The sequence below is a fragment of the Bos javanicus genome, chromosome 1 (assembly GCF_032452875.1).
Source record: "Bos javanicus breed banteng chromosome 1, ARS-OSU_banteng_1.0, whole genome shotgun sequence".
In the NCBI taxonomy this organism is placed as follows: Eukaryota; Metazoa; Chordata; class Mammalia; order Artiodactyla; family Bovidae; genus Bos; species Bos javanicus.
The window spans coordinates 87,504,067-87,523,980 of record NC_083868.1 but is presented as its reverse complement, the minus strand read 5'-3'; the positions used below and the strand labels follow the sequence as shown (position 1 = coordinate 87,523,980).

Genomic DNA, 19,914 nt, shown 5'->3' with positions numbered 1-19,914 from the left:
AGAGTTTCCTGTTCTTTGGTTTCTATTCTTTTTCACCTGGCAAGTGGCAAAGAGGAATGGAGCATTAAACACAATGAACAAAGCCTGTTGTCCAAATGGGCAAGGGTCATTTCTGAAAGGGCTTTTAGCTTATTCATTTGTAAATGAACGTCCTTGCAGAACCAGAATTTCACATGATTATATCTGTGTTTGTAGCTCCAGTGGTATTTGCATTCATAACAAAGAACTGCTCTTAAGGTGCCCTGAAATGAGATTTGGAGAGTAAGCCCAGGGTTTGTTGCTGCTTTGGGAGTAAGGTTTTGTGAGCCCAGTTTTTCAGAGGCTCCTGGCTGCTCTTTGGGCCACTAACAGCAGGCAACCACAGGGCTGCTCTACCGCAGGCTTTGGGAGATGCAGAGGGGCATGGGGTTTGAGTCTTGTTTCATGTTCCATGTGACAAGTCATGTGATACAGGAAGGGGCAGGTGGATAGTACAGTGCAAGCCCTGACTGTTAGCTTTTCTTCCTGTAAAGCAAGTGCCTGCCTTAAGCTTTGACTGTCAAGGTATCACTTCAAAGAGGCACCCACTTCAAGGATGGCACCCTCTTTAACGTTGGCTATCTCAAATAAACACATTGCTGGCTACAAGACTAGATAAAGAGCCAAGCTGTCCATGTCCACCCCTCCTCTCATACCTCCCAGAATCCTTTGTTTTAGAGTTCTTGGTTGATTTTGACAACTGACCATTTGGGAGGATTGTTTTTCCTCTCTTCCTGAGCTTTAAATCCCACTCTTACATTTTAAATTCGCCAATAAAGAGGGAGCCCTCAAAACCTTAGGCCCCTACTCTCAGCCCCAATAAAAGGAGAACCCCAGGCCCATGCTTGTGTACTTTCTACTGGTGACTCAGCTGTGTACCCCAGGAGAGACATGTAATTTCTAGAACCTGTAAGTAATAAACCTTTATTTTTCTTGAAAAGTTTCCTGACGGTTATTGTTGAGAACATCTTGTAACCACAGTAAGAACTACAAGGGCCAGTCCAATGACAACACTGGTAATTTGATAGGCTGAAGCAGGCACAGAACAACAGTGAATTGCAAGCAATGAGACTCAGTTCCAAAGGGATTTCTTCTCCTTTAGCCATGTCTACAAGTGGGGAAAGTTACTGGGAAATTCCCTCCTAGCTTTATAAAGTAAGGTGTGAGAAATATTCACTAAACCCAAACTATATGTTTGTGCTTGCATCATAGTGATACTAAACAAAATACCTAGATGTGGATGTTATTCTCAAGCTCACTGTCCAATGATAAAATAAAAATAGCGGTAACTAATTCAAGAGAAGGTGAACAAATGCTGTAAAAAGAAACAAATTACTTGCTCAAAATCACATTATTATTGGTAAATAAAAGATCCAGAATTCGAAGTACTTTATTCTTTCTTTTTAGGGCAGACTGCATCTTCTAAAAATGGCTCCAGTGGTATATCTGGTCCCTCCCACACTCCATTAAGTGGTGGAGTCTGTTGCTCTGTCTTTGAACACTTGCCTTGACAAACAGAATGCAATGGAAGTGAACTGGTGTGACTTTCAAGGCTAGACCCTAATAGGCCATACAGCTTCTGCCTGTCTCCCTCTCTTTGCAGCCTCTCACCCTTGGAATCTAGCTGCCACGTTGGAAGCCCAGGCCTAAAAGGCCACCTATAGGTATCTTAGCCATCTACCACACTAAGATCTTGGGTGGCTAATAGTATAAGCCTTCTGACATGTGAGTGGGAATGCTTTCAGATGATTCCAACCCCTTGCCATTGCCACCAGCCTTCAAAACATGTAGTGGAACAAAGATGAGCCATCCTCTCTGAGTCCTATCCAAATACAGATTTTTGAGTAATATTAATATTGTTGTTTTAAGTCACATCTGAATTATATTAAATTCACCCATTCCAGTCCATTTTAGTTCAGTGATTCCTAAAATGTCGATTTTCACTCTTACCATCTCCTGTTTGACCACTTCCAAATTACCTTGATTCATGGACCTAACAATCCAGGTTCCTATTCAGTATTCTTTACAGCATCGGACTTTACTCTCACCACCAGACACATCCACAACTGGGTGTTGTTTTCACTTTTTCTCAGCCTCTGCATTACTTCTGGAGCTGTTTCTCTGCTCTTCTCTATTAGTATGTTGGGCACCTACTGACCTGGGGAGTTTACCTTTCAGTGTCCTATCTCTTTGCCTTTTCATACTGTTCATGGGGTTCTCAAGGCAAGAATGCTGAAGTGGTTTTCCATCTATTACTGTGGGCAAGAATTCCCTAGAAGAAATGGAGTAGCCCTCATAGTCAACAAAAGAGTATGAAATGTAGTACTTGGGTGCAGATGGTGACTGCAGCCATGAAATTAAAAGACACTTGCTCCTTGGAAGAAAAGTTATGACCAACCTAGACAGCATATTAAAAAGCAGAGCCATTATTTTGCCAACAAAGGTCCATCTAGTGAAAGCTATGGTTTTTTCCAGTAGTCCTGTATGGATGTGAGTTGGACTATAAAGAAATCTGAGTGCTGAAGAATTGATGCTTTTGAACTGTGGTGTTGGAAAAGACTCTTGAGAGTCCCTTGGACTGCAAGGAGATCCAACCAGTCCATCCTGAAGGAAATTAGTCCTGAATATTCATTGGAAGGACTGATGCTGAAGCTGAAACTCCAACACTATGGCCACATGATTCGAATAACTGACTCATTGGAAAAGACCCTGATGCTGGGAAAGACTGAAGGTGGGAAGAGAAGGACATGACAGAGGACGAGATGATTGGATGGCATCACTGACTCAATGGACATGAGTTTGAGTAAACTCCGGGAGTCGGCAATGGACAGGGAGGCCTGGCGTGCTGCAGTCCATGGGGCTGCAAAGAGTCAGACACAACTGAGCAACTGAACTGAACTGACTGACTGACTTGGGTGCAGTCTCAAAAATGACAGAATGATCTGTGTTTGTTTCCAAGGCAAACCATACAATATCACAGTAATTCAAGTCTATGCCCCAATCACTAATGCCAAAGAAGCTGAAGTTGAACAGTTTTATGAAGACCTACAAGACCTTCTAGAACTAACACCCAAAAAAAGATGTCCTTTTCATTATAGGGAACTGGAATGCAAAAGTAGAAAGTCAAGAAACACCTGAAGTAACAGGCAAATTTGGCCTTGGAGTACAAAATGAAGCAGGGCGAAGGCTAACAGAGTTTTGCCACGGGAATGCACTGGTCAAAGAAAACATCCTCTTCCAACAACACGAAACGACTCTACACATGGACATCATCAGATCGTCAATACCAAAATCAGATTGATTATATTCTTTGCAGCTGAAGATGGAGAAGCTCTATACAGTCAGCAAAAAGAACAGGAGCTGACTGTGGCTCAGATTATGAACTCCTTATTGCCAAATTTAGACTTAAATTGAAGAAAGTAGGGAAAACCAGTAGGCCATTAGGTATGACCTAAATCAAATCCCTTATGATTATACAGTGGAAGTGATAAATAGAGTCAAGGGATTAGATCTGATAGAGTGCCTGAAGAACTATTGTCAGAAGTTTGTAACATTGCACAGTAGGAGGTTATCAAAAACATCTCCAACAAAAAGAAACGCAAGAAGGCAAAATGGTTGTCTGAGGAGGCCTTACATAGCTGGGAAAAAAAGAGAAATGAAAGGCAAAGGAGAAAAGGAAAAATATACTCAATAGAATGCAGAGTTATAAGGAATAGCAGAGAGAGATAAGAAAGACTTCTTAAGTGAACAATGCAAAGAAATAGAAGAAAACAATAGCATGGGAAAGACTAGATCTCTTCAAGAGAACTAGATACCAAGGGAACATTTCATGCAAAGATGGGCACAATAAAGGGCAGAAACGGTATGGACTAACAGAAGCAGAAGATATTAAGAAGAGGTGGCAAGAACACAGAAGAACTATAGAAAAAAGATCTTAATGACCCAGATAATCACGATGGTATGATCACTCACCTAGAGCCAGACATCTTGGAGTGTGAAGTCAAGTGGGCCTTAGGAAGCATCACTACGAACAAAGCTAGTAGAGGTGATGGAAGTCCAGCTGAGCTACTTCAAACCCTAAAAGATGATGCTGTGAAAGAGCTCCACTCAGTATGCCAGCAAATTTGAAAAACTCAGCAGTGGCCACAGGACCGGAAGAGGTCAGTTTGCATCCCAATCCCAAAGAAAGGCAATGCTAAAGAATGCTCAAATTACCCCACAACTGCACTCATCTCACACAGTAGCAAAGTAATGCTCAAAATTCTCCAAGCCAGGCTTCAACAGTTCGTGAGCCAAGAACTTCCAGATGTTCAAGCTGGATTTAGAAAAGGCAGAGGAACCAGAGATCAAATTGCAAGTATCTGTTGGATCACAGAAAAAGCAAGATAATTCCAGAAAAACATCTACTTTTGCTTCATTTACTATGCAAAAGCCTTAACTTGTGGATCACAACAAACTGTGGAAAATTCTTAAAGAGATGGTAATACCAGATCACCTTACCTGCCACCTGAGAAACTGGTTTGCAGGTCAAGAAGCAATAGTTAGAACTGGACATGGAACAGTGCACTGGTTCAAAATTGGGAAAGGAGTACATCAAGGGTGTATATTGTCACTGTTTATTTAACTTGTATGCAGAATACATAATGAGAAATGCCAGGCTGGATGAAGCACAAGCTGGAATCAAGATTGCCAGGATAATTATTAATAACCTCAGATAGGCAGATGACACCACCCTTGTAGCAGAAAGTGAATAGGAACTAAAGAGCTTCTTGATGAAGGTGAAAGAGGAGAGTGAAAAAGCTGGCTTAAAACTCAACATTCAAAAAAATGAAAATCATGGCATCTGGTCCCATCACTTCATGGCAAATAGATGGGGAAACAATGGAAACAGTGAAAGACATTATTTTCTTGAGCTCCAAAATCACTTTCATGTGACTGCAGCCATGAAATTAAAAGATAATTGCTCCTTGGAAGAAACGCTGTGACAAACCTAGATAGCATATTAAAAAGCAGAGACATTACTTTGCTGACAAAGGTCAGTCTAGTCAAAGCTATGGTTTTTCCAGTAGTCACGTATGGATGTGAGAGTTGGACCATAAAGAAGGCTGAGCACCGAAGTGTTGATGCTTTTGGACTGTGGTGTTGGAGAAGACTCTTGAGAGTCCCTTGGACTGCAAGGAGATCAAACCAGTCAATCCTAAAGGGAATCATTGTATTTTTATTGGAAGGTGTATTTGTACATGCTTTTCTGGAATTCTCTTGCTTTTTCTATAATACAACGGATACTGATAATTTGATTTTCACTGGAAGGACAATGAATATTCTTTGGAAGGACTGATGCTGAAGCTGAAGCTCCAATACTTTTGCTCCTATGTGAAGAGCTGACTCATTAGAAATGACTCTGATACTGGAAAAGACTGAAGGCGGGAGCAGAAGGGGATGACAGAGGAAGGGATGGTTGGAGGGCATCACAGACTCAATGGACATGAGTTTGAGCAAGCTCCAGGAAATGGTGAAGGACAGGGCAGCCTGGCATGTTGCAGTCCATGGGGTTGCAAAGATTCAGACATGACTGAGCAACTGAATAACAAAAGTCACAGTGCGGGAGAAATGTATCACACAGCCAGAGTAACTGGATACTTTAGGTCAGAGGACTGGAGCAGGAAGGAGGACTTGGTGTAGACAAGGGACCTTAGGACTGTGCTTCCCTGAAGGGTTGTGCAGGCTAATGTGTGGTAGCATTGTCTCAAAAAGTGTTTTAGGATTAAAGAGTTCTGTGGTAAAATGAGCTTGAGAAACTTTAGATTAAACCAGAGGTTGCAAATGGGTCGCCTATAGGCCAGGCCTAGCCAAGAGTCATATTTACTCCCCCCTCATCCTAGATGTGAAATTTCACATCAAAACTTGGATTTCAGGAAAGTGGTCCAGATAGCAGAATAGAAAGACCCTGAGCTCACCTCCTCCCCCAAGCATATAAAAATTGCAATTATCTGCAGGACAACTATTGATGAAATAGAACCTACTAGGAAAGATTTACAACTAAAGACATAAAGAAGGACTACAACAAGATAGGTAGGAGGGGTATACTCTCGATATAGTCAAATCCCATATGCCCCAGGTGGGTGAACCACAAACTGCAGAAAAATTATTTTGCAGCGGTTTTCCCTCAGGGATGAGAGTTTGAGCCCCATGTCAGGCCTCCAGCCTGGGAGTCCAGCACCAGGAAGACAAGCCCCCAAAGCATGAGGCTATGAAGCCAGTGGGGCTTAACTGCAGGAGCCCCACAGGACTGGAGGAAAAAGAGACGTCACTCTTGAAGGGCTCACACAAAATCTCATGTGCACCAGGACCTAGGACACAATGGCTGAAAACTTCCCTAACTTGGGAAAGGAAACAGCCTTCTCAGTCCAGGAAACTCAGAGTCCCACTGAGGATAAACCCAGAGAGAACACACCAAGACACACTGTAATCAAAATTACAATCATTAAAGATAAGGGAAGAATATTAAATGCAGCAAGAGAAAAGCTACAAATAACACACAAGGAAAGTCCCATCAGGCTACCAGCTGATTTTTCAGCAGAAACTCTGCAGGCCAGAAAGGAGTGGCATGATATATTTAAAGAGATGAAAGGGCAATACCTACAACCAAGAATAGTCTACCCAGCAAGGCTCTCATTCAGATTTTACAGAAAAATCAAAAGCTTTATAGACAAGCAAAAGCTAAATGAATTCAGCGCCACCAAACCAGTTTTACAACAAACGTTAAAAGAACTTCTCTACATGAAAAAGAAAAAGTCTCAACTAGAAACAAGGAAACTATGAAATGAAAAATTTCACTGGTAAAAGGCAAGCACACAATAAAAGAAAGAAAATCACCCACACATAAAGCTAGCAGGGAGGTTAAAAGACAAAAGTATTAAAATCATCTATATCCAGAATAAGCAGTTAAGGGATACACAAAACCATTAGATGCAAAATCAGTATTAGAAACAGTAACCATGAGGGGAGGAGAATACAAATGCTGCTACTGCTAAGTCGCTTCAGTCATGTCCGACTCTGTGCGACCCCAAAGATGGCAGCCCACCAGGCTCCCCCATCCCTGGGATTCTCCAGGCAAGAACACTGGAGTGGGTTGCCATTTCCTTCTCCAATGCATGAAAGTGAAAGGTGAAAGTGAAGTCACTCAGTCGTGTCCGACTCCTCCCGACCCCATGGACTGCAGCCTACCAGGCTCCTCCGCCCATGGGATTTTCCAGGCAAGAGTACTGGAGTGGGGTGCCATTGCCTTCTCCGAAAGTGAACTTGCTCAGTCATGTCCAACTCTTAGCGACTCCATGGACTGTAGTCTACCAGGCTCCTCTCTCCATGGGATTCTCCAGGCAAGAGTACTGGAGTGGGTTGCCATTTCCTTCTCCAGGGGATCTTCCCAACCCAGGGATCGAACCTGGGTCTCCTGCATTGTAGGCAGACGCTTTAACCTCTGAGCCAACAGGGAAGCCCTGGGAATACAAATGCAGGTTTTAAAAATGCATTTGAAATTAAGAGATCAGCAACAATACGGTCGTGTGTGTGTGTGTGTGTGTGTTTGTGTATACGACTGCTCAAACACCTCATGGTAACTGAAAACAAAAAACCATAATAGACATACACACAAAAGAGGAAAAGGAATCCAAATGTAACACTAAGGATAGGCATCAAAGAAAACAAAAGAGGAAAGATCTGTAAAATAATCCAAAATAATTTTTAAAATGGCAATAAGAACATAAATATCAATAATTATCTTAAAAGTAAACTGACTAATGCTCCAACCAAAAGACAGAATGGCTGAATACACAAACAAGTTATATATACATATAAATAAAAAATATATATGTGTGTATATATATACATATATTGCTCACAAGAGACTCACTTGAGATCTGGAGACAGACTGAAAGTGAGAGCGTGGAAAAAGGTATTCCATGCAAATGGAAATCAAAAGAAAGCCACAGTAGCAACATTTATATCAGACAAATAGACTTTAAAATAAAGACGGCTATAAGAGTCAAAGAAGGACATTACATAATAATCAAGGGATCAATCCAAGATATAACAATTGTAAACATATATGCATCCAACACAGGCGCACTTCCATATATATGGCAAATAGTAACAGATATGGAAGGAGAAATTGACAGTAACACAATAATAGTAGGAGACTTTAACACCCCCTTTACATCAATGGACAAATCATTCAGCGAGAAAATCAATAGGGAAACACAGGTCTTAATGATACATTAGATCAAATACACTTAACTGATATTTATAGAGCATTCCATTCAAAAACAGCAGAATACACATTCTTTTCAAGTGCACATGGAACATTCTCCAGGATAGATCATATGCCAAGCCACAAAACAAGCCATAGTAAATTTCAGAAAACTGAAATCATATCAAGGCTCTTTTCCAATCACAACACTATGAGACTAGAAAAAAATGGCAAAAAACACAAATACATGGAAGCTAAACAATGAATTACTAAGCAACCAATGTATCCCTGAAGAAATAAAGGAGAAAATAAAAAATACTAGAGACTAATGAAAACAAAAACCTATGTGACACAGTAAAAGCAGTTCCAAGATGGAAGTTTATAGCAATATAAGCTTACCTCAGGAAATAAGAAAAATAATCTACTATTATATAAAGGAGGGCTTCCCTTATAGCTCCAATGGGAAGAATCTGCCTGCAATGCAGGAGACCCCAGGTTCAATTCCTGCACTGGGAAGATCTTCTGGTGAAAGGATAGGCTACCCACTCCAGTATTATTGGGCTTCTCTTGTGGCTCAGCTGGTAAAGAATCCACCTGCAATGCAGGATACTTGGGTTCAATCCCTAGGTTGGGAATCCCTGGAGAAGGGAAAGGCTACCCGCTCCAATATTCTGGCCTAGAGAATTCCAGGGGCTGAATAGAGATTCCATGGACAAATGAAAACAAAAATGTATGTGACACAGTAAAAGCAGTTCCAAGATGGAAGTCTATAGCAATACAAGCTTACTTCAGGAAATAATAAAAATCTCAAATAATCTACTATTATACCTAAAGGAACTGGAGAAGGAACTGGCAACCCACTCCAGTATGCTTGCCTGGAAAATCCCATGGACAGAGGACCTTGGTGGGTTACTGTCTGATAGTGAGGTTGCAAAAGAGTTTAACATGACTTAGTGACTGAACAACCACCACACCTAAAGGAACTAGAGAAAAGAAGAACAATTAAAATACAAAGTTAGGAGAAGGAAAGAAATCACAAAGATCAGAGCAGAAATAGATGAAATAGAGACTAACAACAGAAAAAAGTCAATGAAACTAAAAGTTAGTTCTTTTTTTTCCCTTGTGCCTTAAAAAAACAACTTTTTATTTCATAATTGGAGTACAGCTGATTAACAATGTTGTGATAGTTGTGGGTGAACATAATAGCTAGTTCTTCAAAAAGAAAAGTAAACTTGACCATCCTTTAGTGAAATTCATCAAGAAAAAAGAGACGCCAAATCAATAAAATCAGAAATGAAAAAGGAGAAGTTACAACTGATGTCACAGAAATATTCAGTTGGCCAAAAAGTTAGTTCAAGTTTTCTGTAACATCAGATGGAAAAATCTCAATGAACTTTTTCATCAGCCCAATAATAAGCATCATAATAGATTACTTAGGGCAGCTAAGCCAATAAAATGGATAACCCAGAAGAAACAAATTTTCAGAAAAGCACAATCTCTCAAGACTGAACCAGGAAAAAATAGAAAATATGACCAGACCAACTCCAAATACTGAAATTGAATCAGTAATTAAGAAACTCCCAACAAAAAAAATCCAGGACCAGATGGTTTCACAGGTGAATTTTACCAAACATTTAGAGAAGACTTAACACTGAAATTTCTGGAACTATTCCCAAAAATTGCAGAAAAAGGAACACTTCTAAACTCATTCTATGGGGCCACCATCACCCTGACAAAGCTATCACAACCAAAGATATCACAAAAAAAGAAAATTACAGGCTAATGTCACTGATGAATATAGATGCAAAAATCCTCAACAAAAGACTAGCAAACTGACTCTGAAGAATACATTAAAAGTATCATTCACCATTATCAAGTGGGATTTATCCCAACGATGCAAGAATTTTTCAATATCTACAAATTGATAAATATGATACACATTAACAAACTGAAGAATAAAAACCATATGATCATCTCAATAGATGCAGAAAAAGTTTTTGATGAAGTTCAACATCCATTCATGATAAACTCTCCAGAAGGTAGGCATAGAGGGAACATGCCTCAAGAAAATAAAGACCATATATGGCAAATTCACAGCTAACAACATGTTCTACAGTGAAAAGCTGAAATCATTTCTTCTAAGATCAGGAATAGGGTTTCCCAGGTGGTTCAGATGTAAAGAATCTGCCTGCAACACAGGAGATGTGGGTTTGAACCCTTGGTTGGGAAAATGCCCCAGAGAAGAGAATGGCAACCCACTACAGTATTCTTGCCTGGAAATCCCATGGACTGTGAAGCTTGGTGGTCTACAGTCCACGGGGTCACAACGAGTCAGACACAACTTAGCAACTGAGCACACATGCCCACATGCAAGATCAGGAATTATTCAACATAGTTTTGGAAGGCCTAGTCATAGCAACCAGAGAAGAAAATGAAATAAGAGAAATTCAAACTGCAAAAGAAGTCAATCTGTCACTGTTTGCAGATGACATGATACTATACAGGCTGCTGCTACTTAGTCGCTTCAGTGGAGTCCAACTCTGTGCGACCCTATGGACTGTAGCCTGCCAGGCTCCTCTGTCCAAGGAATTCTCCAGACAAGAGTACTGGAGTAGGTTGCCATGCCCTCCTTGATACTATACAAAGACAATCCTAAAGACACCACCAGAAAACTATGAGATCTTATCAATGAATTCGATAAAGTTGTAGGTACAAAATTAACATACAAAAATCTGTTGCATTTCTATACATTAATGATGAACTATCAGAAAGAGGAATTAAGGAAACAATCCCATTTACCATTGCATCAGAAAGATTAAAATACCTAGGAATAAAAGTACCTAAAGAGGCAATAGACTTGTACTCAGAAAACTAGAAGATGTTGATGAAGGAAATTGAAGACAACACACAGATGGAAAGATATACCATGTACTTGGATTGGAAAAATTGGTATTGTTAAAATACTCAACACAATCCATAGATTCAATGCAATCTTTATCAAATTACCAATGGCATTTTTTACAGAATTAGAACAAATAAATTTAAAATTTGTATGGAAAAATGAAAGATCCCAAATAGCCAAAGCAATCTTGAGAAAGAACAGAGCTGGAGAAATAACACTCCTTGACTTCAGACTATACTACAAAGCTACAGTAAACAAAACTGTCTGCTACTAGCACAAAAACAGACACATGGAACTAGGATAGAGAGCCCAGAAATAAACCCACACATTTATGGTCAATTAATCTGTGAGGAAGACGTCAAGAATGTACAGTGGAGAGAATACAGTGTGTAGTGCTGGGAAAACTGGACAGCCACATGTAAAAGAATGAAATTAGGACATTTTCTAACCCCACACAAAAATAAGGCCCAAATGGACTAAGACCAAAACTTAAGACCAGATACCATAAAACTCCTAGAAGAAAACATAGGCAGAACACTCATTGACATAAATCACAGCAGTAGTTTTTTTTAGATCCATCTTCTAAAGTAACAGAACAAAAAGCAAAAAACCAAATGGGACCTAATCAACTTATAAGCTTTTGCATTACAAAGGAAACCATACACAAAATGAAAAGACAACCTACAGACAAGGAGAAAATATTTGTGAACAATGCAACTGACAAGGACTTAATCTTCACAATATACAAACAGCTTATACATCTTAATATATAAACAAACAATCCAATCAAAAAATGGGCAGATGCCCTAAATAGACATTTATGCAAAGAAGACATCCAGATGATCAACATGCACATGAAAAAAAATGCTCAACACCACTAATTACTAGAGATATGTGAAAAAAAGCAACCAAAAAAAAATCTGTAATATTACCTCATATTGGTCAGAAAGGCCATCATCAGAAAGTCTATAAATAATAAATGCTGGAGAGGGTGTGGAGAAACGGGAACCCTCCTACACACTTGGTGGGAATTAAATTGGTGCAGTCATTAAGGAGAAAAGTATGGTGGTTTCTTAAAAAACTACAAAAATAGAGTTACCATATGATCTAGTAATCTCATTCCTGAGTATATATACAGAAAAGACAAAATTCTAATTAGAAAAGATACATGCACCTCAATGTTCATAGTAGCACTATTTACAATAGCCAAGACATGAAAGAAACCTAAATGTTCATCAACAGAGGAATAGAAGAAAAAGATGTGGTATATTTTCTCTCTCTCTCTCTCACACACACACACACACACACACACACACACACACAATGGAATACTGCTGCTGCTGCTGCTAAGTCGCTTCAGTTGTGTCTGACTCTGTGTGACCCCATAGATGGCAGCCCACCAGGCTCCGCCATCCCTGGGATTTTCCAGGCAAGAGTACTGGAGTTGGTGGCCATAGCCTTCTCTGAAATGGAATACTAATTACCCATAAAAAAGAATGAAATATTGCCATTTGCAGTAACCCGAAAGGACCTAGAGATTATTATACTAAGTGAAGTAAATCAGAGAAAAACAAATATCATGTGATATTACTTATATGTGGAATATAAAAAAAAGATACAAATGAACTTACTTACCAAACAGATAATGTACTCAGAGACACAGAAAACTAACTTATGGTTTCTAAAGGGGAAAGAGGGGCAGGGATAAATTAGGAATTTGGGATTAATAGATACATACTGCTACTGCTAAGTCGCCTCAGTTGTGTCCGACTTTGTGTGACCCCATAGACGGCAGCCGACTAGGCTCCCCCATCCCTGGGATTCTCCAGGCAAGAACACTGGAGTGGGTTGCCATGTCCTTCTCCAATGCATGAAAATGAAAAGTGAAAGTGAAGTCGCTCAGTCGTGTCCAACTCTTTGTGACCCCATGGACTGCAGCCCACCAGGCTCCTCCATCCATGGGATTTTCCAGGCAAGAGTACTGGAGTAGGGGTACCATTGCCTTCTCTGCTTCACATGCTAATGATCATTTAAACTCTCTAAGAGGGAAATAGATGGGGAAACAGTGGAAACAGTGTCAGACTATTTTTCTGGGCTCCAAAATCACTGCAGATGGTGACTGCAGCCATGAAATTAAAAGACGCTTACTCCTTGGAAGGAAAGTTATGACCAACCTAGATAGCATATTCAAAGCAGAGACATTACTTTGCCAATAAAGGTTCGTCTAGTCAAGGCTATGGTTTTTCCAGTGGTCATGTATGGATGTGAGAGTTGGACTGTAAAGAAGGCTGAGTGCCGAAGAATTGATGCTTTTGAACCGTGGTGTTGGAGAAGACTCTTGAGAGCCCCTTGGACTGCAAGGAGATCCAACCAGTCCATTCTGAAGGAGATCAGCCCTGGGATTTCTTTGGAAGGAATGATGCTAAAGCTGAAACTCCAGGACTTTGGCCACCTCATGCGAAGAGTTGACTCATTGGAAAAGACTCTGATGCTGGGAGGGACTGGGGGCAGGAGGAGAAGGGGATGACAGAGGATGAGATGGCTGCATGGCATCACTGACTCGATGGACGTGAGTCTGAGTGAACTCTGGGAGTTGGTGATGGACAGGGAGGCCTGGTGTGCTGCGATTCATGGGGTCGCAAAGAGTCGGACACGACTGAGTGACTGATCTGATCTGATCTGATCTGAAGAGGGTTATTACAAGCAGTGAGCCCTAAACATAATTACCTTGAAACTCTGCATGTGTGTGTGGTGTTAGGGTTTTCCAGAACATAGTTGGGAAAATGCTGATACAGAGACCCAGAGCATGAGCATCTGAAACAGTGCTCATTGGTGGGATTAATTTGGTGTATCCTAAGAAGCTATCAGGGAAAGGAATTTACCACATATTGTTTTTATGTGATTGTTTCCAGTGGAGACTCATCTCCAATTAGCCAGCAGGTTCTCTGATTCTCACATATGCTGTGTGAAATCAGAATTACTCAAGATTTTGTTGCTGCAGTTCCAGAAAGGGAAATGAAACCCAAAATGTGGAGGGAAGAATTAAAATAATTTCTATATGTTTTTGAGGAGACAGCTTATTTGATGCATTTATCACTTCAATACTAACTAGTTATTTAAAATGTCATTTGAAACTATGCATAATTATGTATACAGATTGGACAAAGACTGGAAGAAACATGAAAAAATGGAAATAGTTAATTTATTAGTACAGTGGGATGTCTGGGTAGTTCCTGACTTTCCTCCCCCAATCTTTTGGTTTTCCTTATTGTTGTTGCCTTTAACCACAATAAGAGAAAATCTTTGTTAAAGGAATAATTTTCTGGTGACCAACAATTTTTAAATTCTGTGGTTGACTCAGGGTCTGTAAGACATGCAAACATTCTCTAGGTTTGGAATAGCAATTAAAAGCAGGAGTTTTGGAGTTAGATGTGGTCAGAATCCCAATTGTACCACTGAATTGTGGTGTGACCTTGAGTACCTCACTGAATCTCTCTTTGTTTCAGTTATCCACATTGAAATGGGAATAACACTTGCTGGATAGGATTGCTGTGAGCCCTGCGTGACATGATGAATGTAAAACACTGCGTTCAGAACATAGAGCTCATGCCAGGCTGCACTTCAAACTACAACTAGAGCAACCTTAGGATGGCTGGACACGCAAACTGTTCCTTCCCTCCAATCCTTCCTTGGCTGCAGGGCAAGGCCACCAGTGGGGCTGGTTTAGGAGCAGTTTCCTTAATAACAATTTTTCCTGGTGGTAAAGAATTTAATTAGCTATACTTAATATACTGCCTTTAATGGTGAAAATCACCATCTCTCCCATCCTGTCAGGATATTTAAGGGAAAAATAAAAAACAGTCTTTTTTTTTTTTTTGCTTTACCTTGTTTTTTTTTTTTTTTTTAATGGTTTATTTGGCTGCACTGGGTCTTAGGTGCAGCATGTAGGATCTTTTTTTCTAGTTGTGGCATGCAAACTGTTTAATTGTGACACGTGGGATCTAGTTCCCTAACCAGGGATCAAACCCAGGACCCCTGCATTGGGAGCACAAAGTCTTAGCCACTGGACTACCAGGGAAGTCCTAAATTGTTTGCTTTTATCCCCTGGGATGTTTGTTTTTCCTGGTAAGGCTACTCCTTTATTCTCTCCCCATGTGAATCCCACCCGTGCTGGCTCAGGCAAGCTTCAGGCAGGAGACTCTGGCCACACTAACAGCATGTTCACTGCTGCACACAGAAACGCACTCTGACTTGCCACAGTCTTAACGTTATTTTTAAAGCAAAGTATTGTTATTCTCCCTCCTCCTCATGGGAGGATAATTCGCCTTTGGGACAGGAATCCTGCCTTTTGACTCAAGATGGGAAAGGCGACTCTCTGCTCTGATTGCTCAGCTCCTGCGAGAATGGTTAATCCATGATTGCCTTTTCAGGCCGGACACATGGACACACACTAGAGGTGACAACTACCTCCTGGCTCTTCCAGGTCTCCAAAGAGTGGGCCTGGGCAGGACAGTGGGATTTAGAAGGGTCCCAGAGACAGGCACACATGGGGAAAAAGTTATTCCCTTTTCACTTTTCTCTCAAAACTTCTGATCAACTTAAGGTTAAAAGAGTCTATCATTTTGACAGGAAAAGGCAGATTAAAAATTCACTCATAACTGTACTGATCGTATTGTACTGATATTTTGCTTTTCTCATTTTTCCTTTTGATTACCGTCATTGTTACAATGCTTGACAGAGTCTAGATCCAGTTTGTTATCTTATGAGGATAATGGGAAGGACAATGGCAGAAGCTGCTTTCTTTGAAATTAACTGGCAAAGCAAAGATTTTGAAGAAGGAGCTCCCCTGCCCTAGATCATGGTGGTGCTGTTATGTGGTGAGGGGACTGTGCTCATGCCCCTGAACTAAGATCCAGCTGTTTACAGCTACTGTGGACTGGGCAGTTTGCCATAAGCACTGGTGCCTTAAAAAAAATTCCAGATGGTCAAAATTACCACACATTCTCCTTGTATACTGATTTATTGGCCTGTGAGGATAAATTTGGATAGAACTGGAGAAATATTTTCTCTGCCAAGGATACTAGGCATTGGATCTAACTTTGTGGCAGCAGCAGCCTCATTCCAAGTGTCAAAGCACAGAAGAGAAACCAGTAAAATGCCACGCCAGAGACTCTATAGGCCGAGGAGAAAGTCTGCCACTGGAGCACTCCTTCCTACAGAACCAACAGAGGAGGTTATGGATGGAGTGACATTCCTTGATGGGCAGCTTTTAGACTGTCTGGCAAGACTTGTTGGACTTTAACAAATGATAATGCTTGCATTGTTCTCAGGAGCTATTACCTAATTAGGAACACATTTTGAAAGGTTAGGCACAATATTTTAAAAAGGAAATAGCATTTTAATACAAGATAGAATTGCTTTTCTAATATCTTTATATAAAATGGATTATTTTTCATAGAGAACCCCTTCCATTGAGGTAATTCACAAGATTTGAGGAGTGGCATCTTCTCAGAGTAATTTATTATATCAGTTCAGTTCAGTTGCTCAGTCGTGTACGACTCTTTGCGACCCCATGAACCACAGTACTCCAGGCCTCCCTGTCCATCACCAACTCCTGGAGTCCACCCAAACCCATGTCCGTTGAGTCGGTGATGCCATCCAGCCATCTCATCCTCTGTTGTCCCCTTCTCCTCAATGTTTCCCAGCATCAGGGTCTTTTCAAATGAGTCAGCTCTTTGCATCAGGTGGCCAAAGTATTGGAGTTTCGGCTTCAACACCAGTCCTTCCAATGAACACCCAGGACTGATCTCCTTTAGGATGGACTGGTTTATTATATACTTACACATTTACTTCACTCAGTCAGCAAAACTTGTGACAAGCCTACCCTGAGACAGGCAGTGTTCTAGTCAATAGGGTACAGTGGTGGACAAGGGACATGTGAATCCTGCCACTGTGAGTAGTCTGGTGGGGCTCAGATAAATGCAACACAGTGCTGAAGATGAGGGAGGGAAGGTGTTCTAGGAATAAAGAGGTTGGGAAATAGATGGGTAAACAGTGGAAACAGTGTCAGACTTTATTTTTTGGGCTCCAGAATCATTGCACCTGGTGACTGCAGCCATGAAATTAAAAGACGCTTACTCCTTGGAAGGAAAGTTATGACCAACCTAGATAGCATATTCAAAAGCAGAGACATTACTTTGCCAACAAAGGTCTGTCTAGTCAAGGCTATGGTTTTTCCAGTGGTCATGTATGGATGTGAGAGTTGGACTGTGAAGAAAGCTGAGCGCCGAAGAATTGATGCTTTTGAACTGTGGTGCTGGAGAAGACTCTTGAGAGTCCCTTGGATTGCAAGGAGATCCAACCAGTCCATTCTAGAGGAGATCAGTCCTGGGTGTTCTTTGGAAGGACTGATGCTAAAGCTGAAACTCCAGTACTTTGGCCACCTCATGTGAAGAGTTGACTCATTGGAAAAGACTCTGATGCTGGGAGGGATTGGGGGCAGGAGGAGAAGGGGATGACAGAGGATGAGATGGCTGGATGGTATCACTGACTCGATGGATGTGAGTCTGAGTGAACTCCGGGAGTTGATGATGGACAGGGAGGCCTGGCGTGCTGCGATTCATGGGGTCGCAAAGAGTCAGACACGACTGAGCAACTGAACTGAACTGAACTGAACCCAACCTAGACTTGAGAGATCTTCCTGGAAGCCATGAAAGCCAGTTGAGACCCTAAGAGTGAACAGAAGTTAGCCAGGTAATGAGGTGAGGAGAGAACATTTCTGATGGGAGAAATAGCACGTGCAAAGGCTAGGAAGATTACTAGATTACTAGAAGATGGCCTCTTCTAGGAACTGACAACGTACTATGGTGCTGTGTAGACATCAAGGTGGACGACAGAGTTGAAGATGTAAAGTCAAGAATGGCCCCCATCATAAAGGACCTTATTAAGATAGGTCCATGAGTTTGAACTTTATTCTGTAAGTGGGAAGTCATTAATCAGATCTGTGTTTTAGAAAGATTATTTGGCTGGAACGATGAGGATGGAATAATGGGAGCATTCCATTCTCCACTCTGGAGCCAAGGAGACCAGTCACAAGGCTACGATAGATGTCTATATAAGAAAATGATGGTGATGACAGTATGTTGGCAGTAGAGGTAGAGAAAAGGATATATTTGAGAGATATTTAGTAGAATCAACAAAACTAGGTTTTTGATTAGATGTTGGAGGAGAGATAGATGTGTATAAGTGAGAGAGAGAGAGAGAGGCAGAGAGAGACAGAATGAGACAGAAAGATATGAGGTTTTTCGCTTGAGGGATTCTATTCCTTAGAGAGCAGAAAATGTGAACTGGGGTTACAGTGAAGAGCTCGGATCTGCTGTGCAGTTTAAGGTGTCTTTGGTATGATGGAGCACAGAAGCTGAGTAGGATGTGGGCTATATGGATTTGGTCTTAGGAGGACAGTCAGAGGCAGAAATGTGGATTTTGGAGTCAGCACTTGAGTGGTGAGTGATGAGTGGTGACTGGAATCACAGGAAGGGATTCCAGTGAGAGGTGTCAGGAGAGAACAGGCTGCCTGGGGCTGCACTCAGAACATCAGCAGCAAGGAATAGGCAGAGGATGAAGAACTCACTTGAGAGGGAGAGAAAATCTGGGTTTAGAAAATCCAAAAGAAGAGAACCCTTAAAAAGGAAGTGTTTAACAATGTCAAATGTTGCAGAGAGGTTAAATTAGGCCGAAGAACATCTATGAGCATGGACAGTAATGGAGATGTGATGTTGTCCAGAGCAACATCCATGGAATACGGATGGAAGCCAAATGGCCATGGATTGAGAGCGAGTGAGAATAAACACACACACACACACACACATTCATATGCTGTAATGGTAAATACATCTTCTTCAGAGTGTTTGTGGAGTTACTGAAACCATGAAGTAGCTGAAAAATTTCCGTTTTCACTTAACTGGTTGTTTTCCCTCACTGTAATACAGTTACACCTATTCCCCGCCGCCCCCCTGCCACTCACTTATTTACTTGTTTATCTTTTCTCATCTTTAACTGTTAAGCCAAATACCTTAGTTGAATCATAGCCAAGGCCTAAGGATGGGAGTGGGATAGGGAAAAGAACAGCCATATTTTCTTTTCCTGTTTATTGTTTCACAGGATCTGAGCATTACAACAGGAAGGAAGAGGCCTTAGGAACATTCCCTTAGGGGATAAAATGGGGGTGGAGAGGGGGGAAGAGATGCACATTAGGAGGTTACTACAGTGGTTTGACTTGAGACCAGGCTGACTGCAATGGGAACAGGGAAGAAAAGACTGAATCAGAGATGTTCTATGTGAAGAAATAAGAGAGTTTAGTGACAAAACTATATTACTTCTTACTAAAAGCCACAGATTGTCACCTTGAATATGTATAATTTTTAGAGAGCTTTCAAGTGCATTAACTTATTTGACCTTCATGAGTGACTTCTACAAGGTTACCAGCTAGTTAATAATGGACCCAGGGCCAGACCCTGTCTCCTAATTCCTTCTCACACCTTTTTCATTAATACAACCTTGTTTCCCGCATCCTGCTCCGCAGTGCTGACCTATCCTCAGCGTAAAGGATCCATCAAGGCTGTTGCTTGGCAAATATTATCTTGGTTGGATGAAAGAGCACAACAGAGCCCATCTGCTTGTCTCTTGTCACTTAATTTTCTGAGACAAACCAAGCTCATTCTGTTTAGAAATACAAGGTCATTGATAC

The 19,914-nt window shown here is 41.0% G+C and overlaps 1 protein-coding gene and 1 non-coding gene across 15 annotated transcripts in view; both read right to left on the bottom strand.

Moving 5' to 3' along the window:
* Positions 1-19,914, bottom strand: part of PEX5L (peroxisomal biogenesis factor 5 like) — a 331,590-nt gene that overhangs the window by 81,352 nt on the left and 230,324 nt on the right. The window lies entirely within an intron of this gene.
* TRNAC-ACA (transfer RNA cysteine (anticodon ACA)) lies at positions 7,442-7,513 on the bottom strand. The gene has a single exon. It is a non-coding gene; the product is annotated as a tRNA-Cys (tRNA).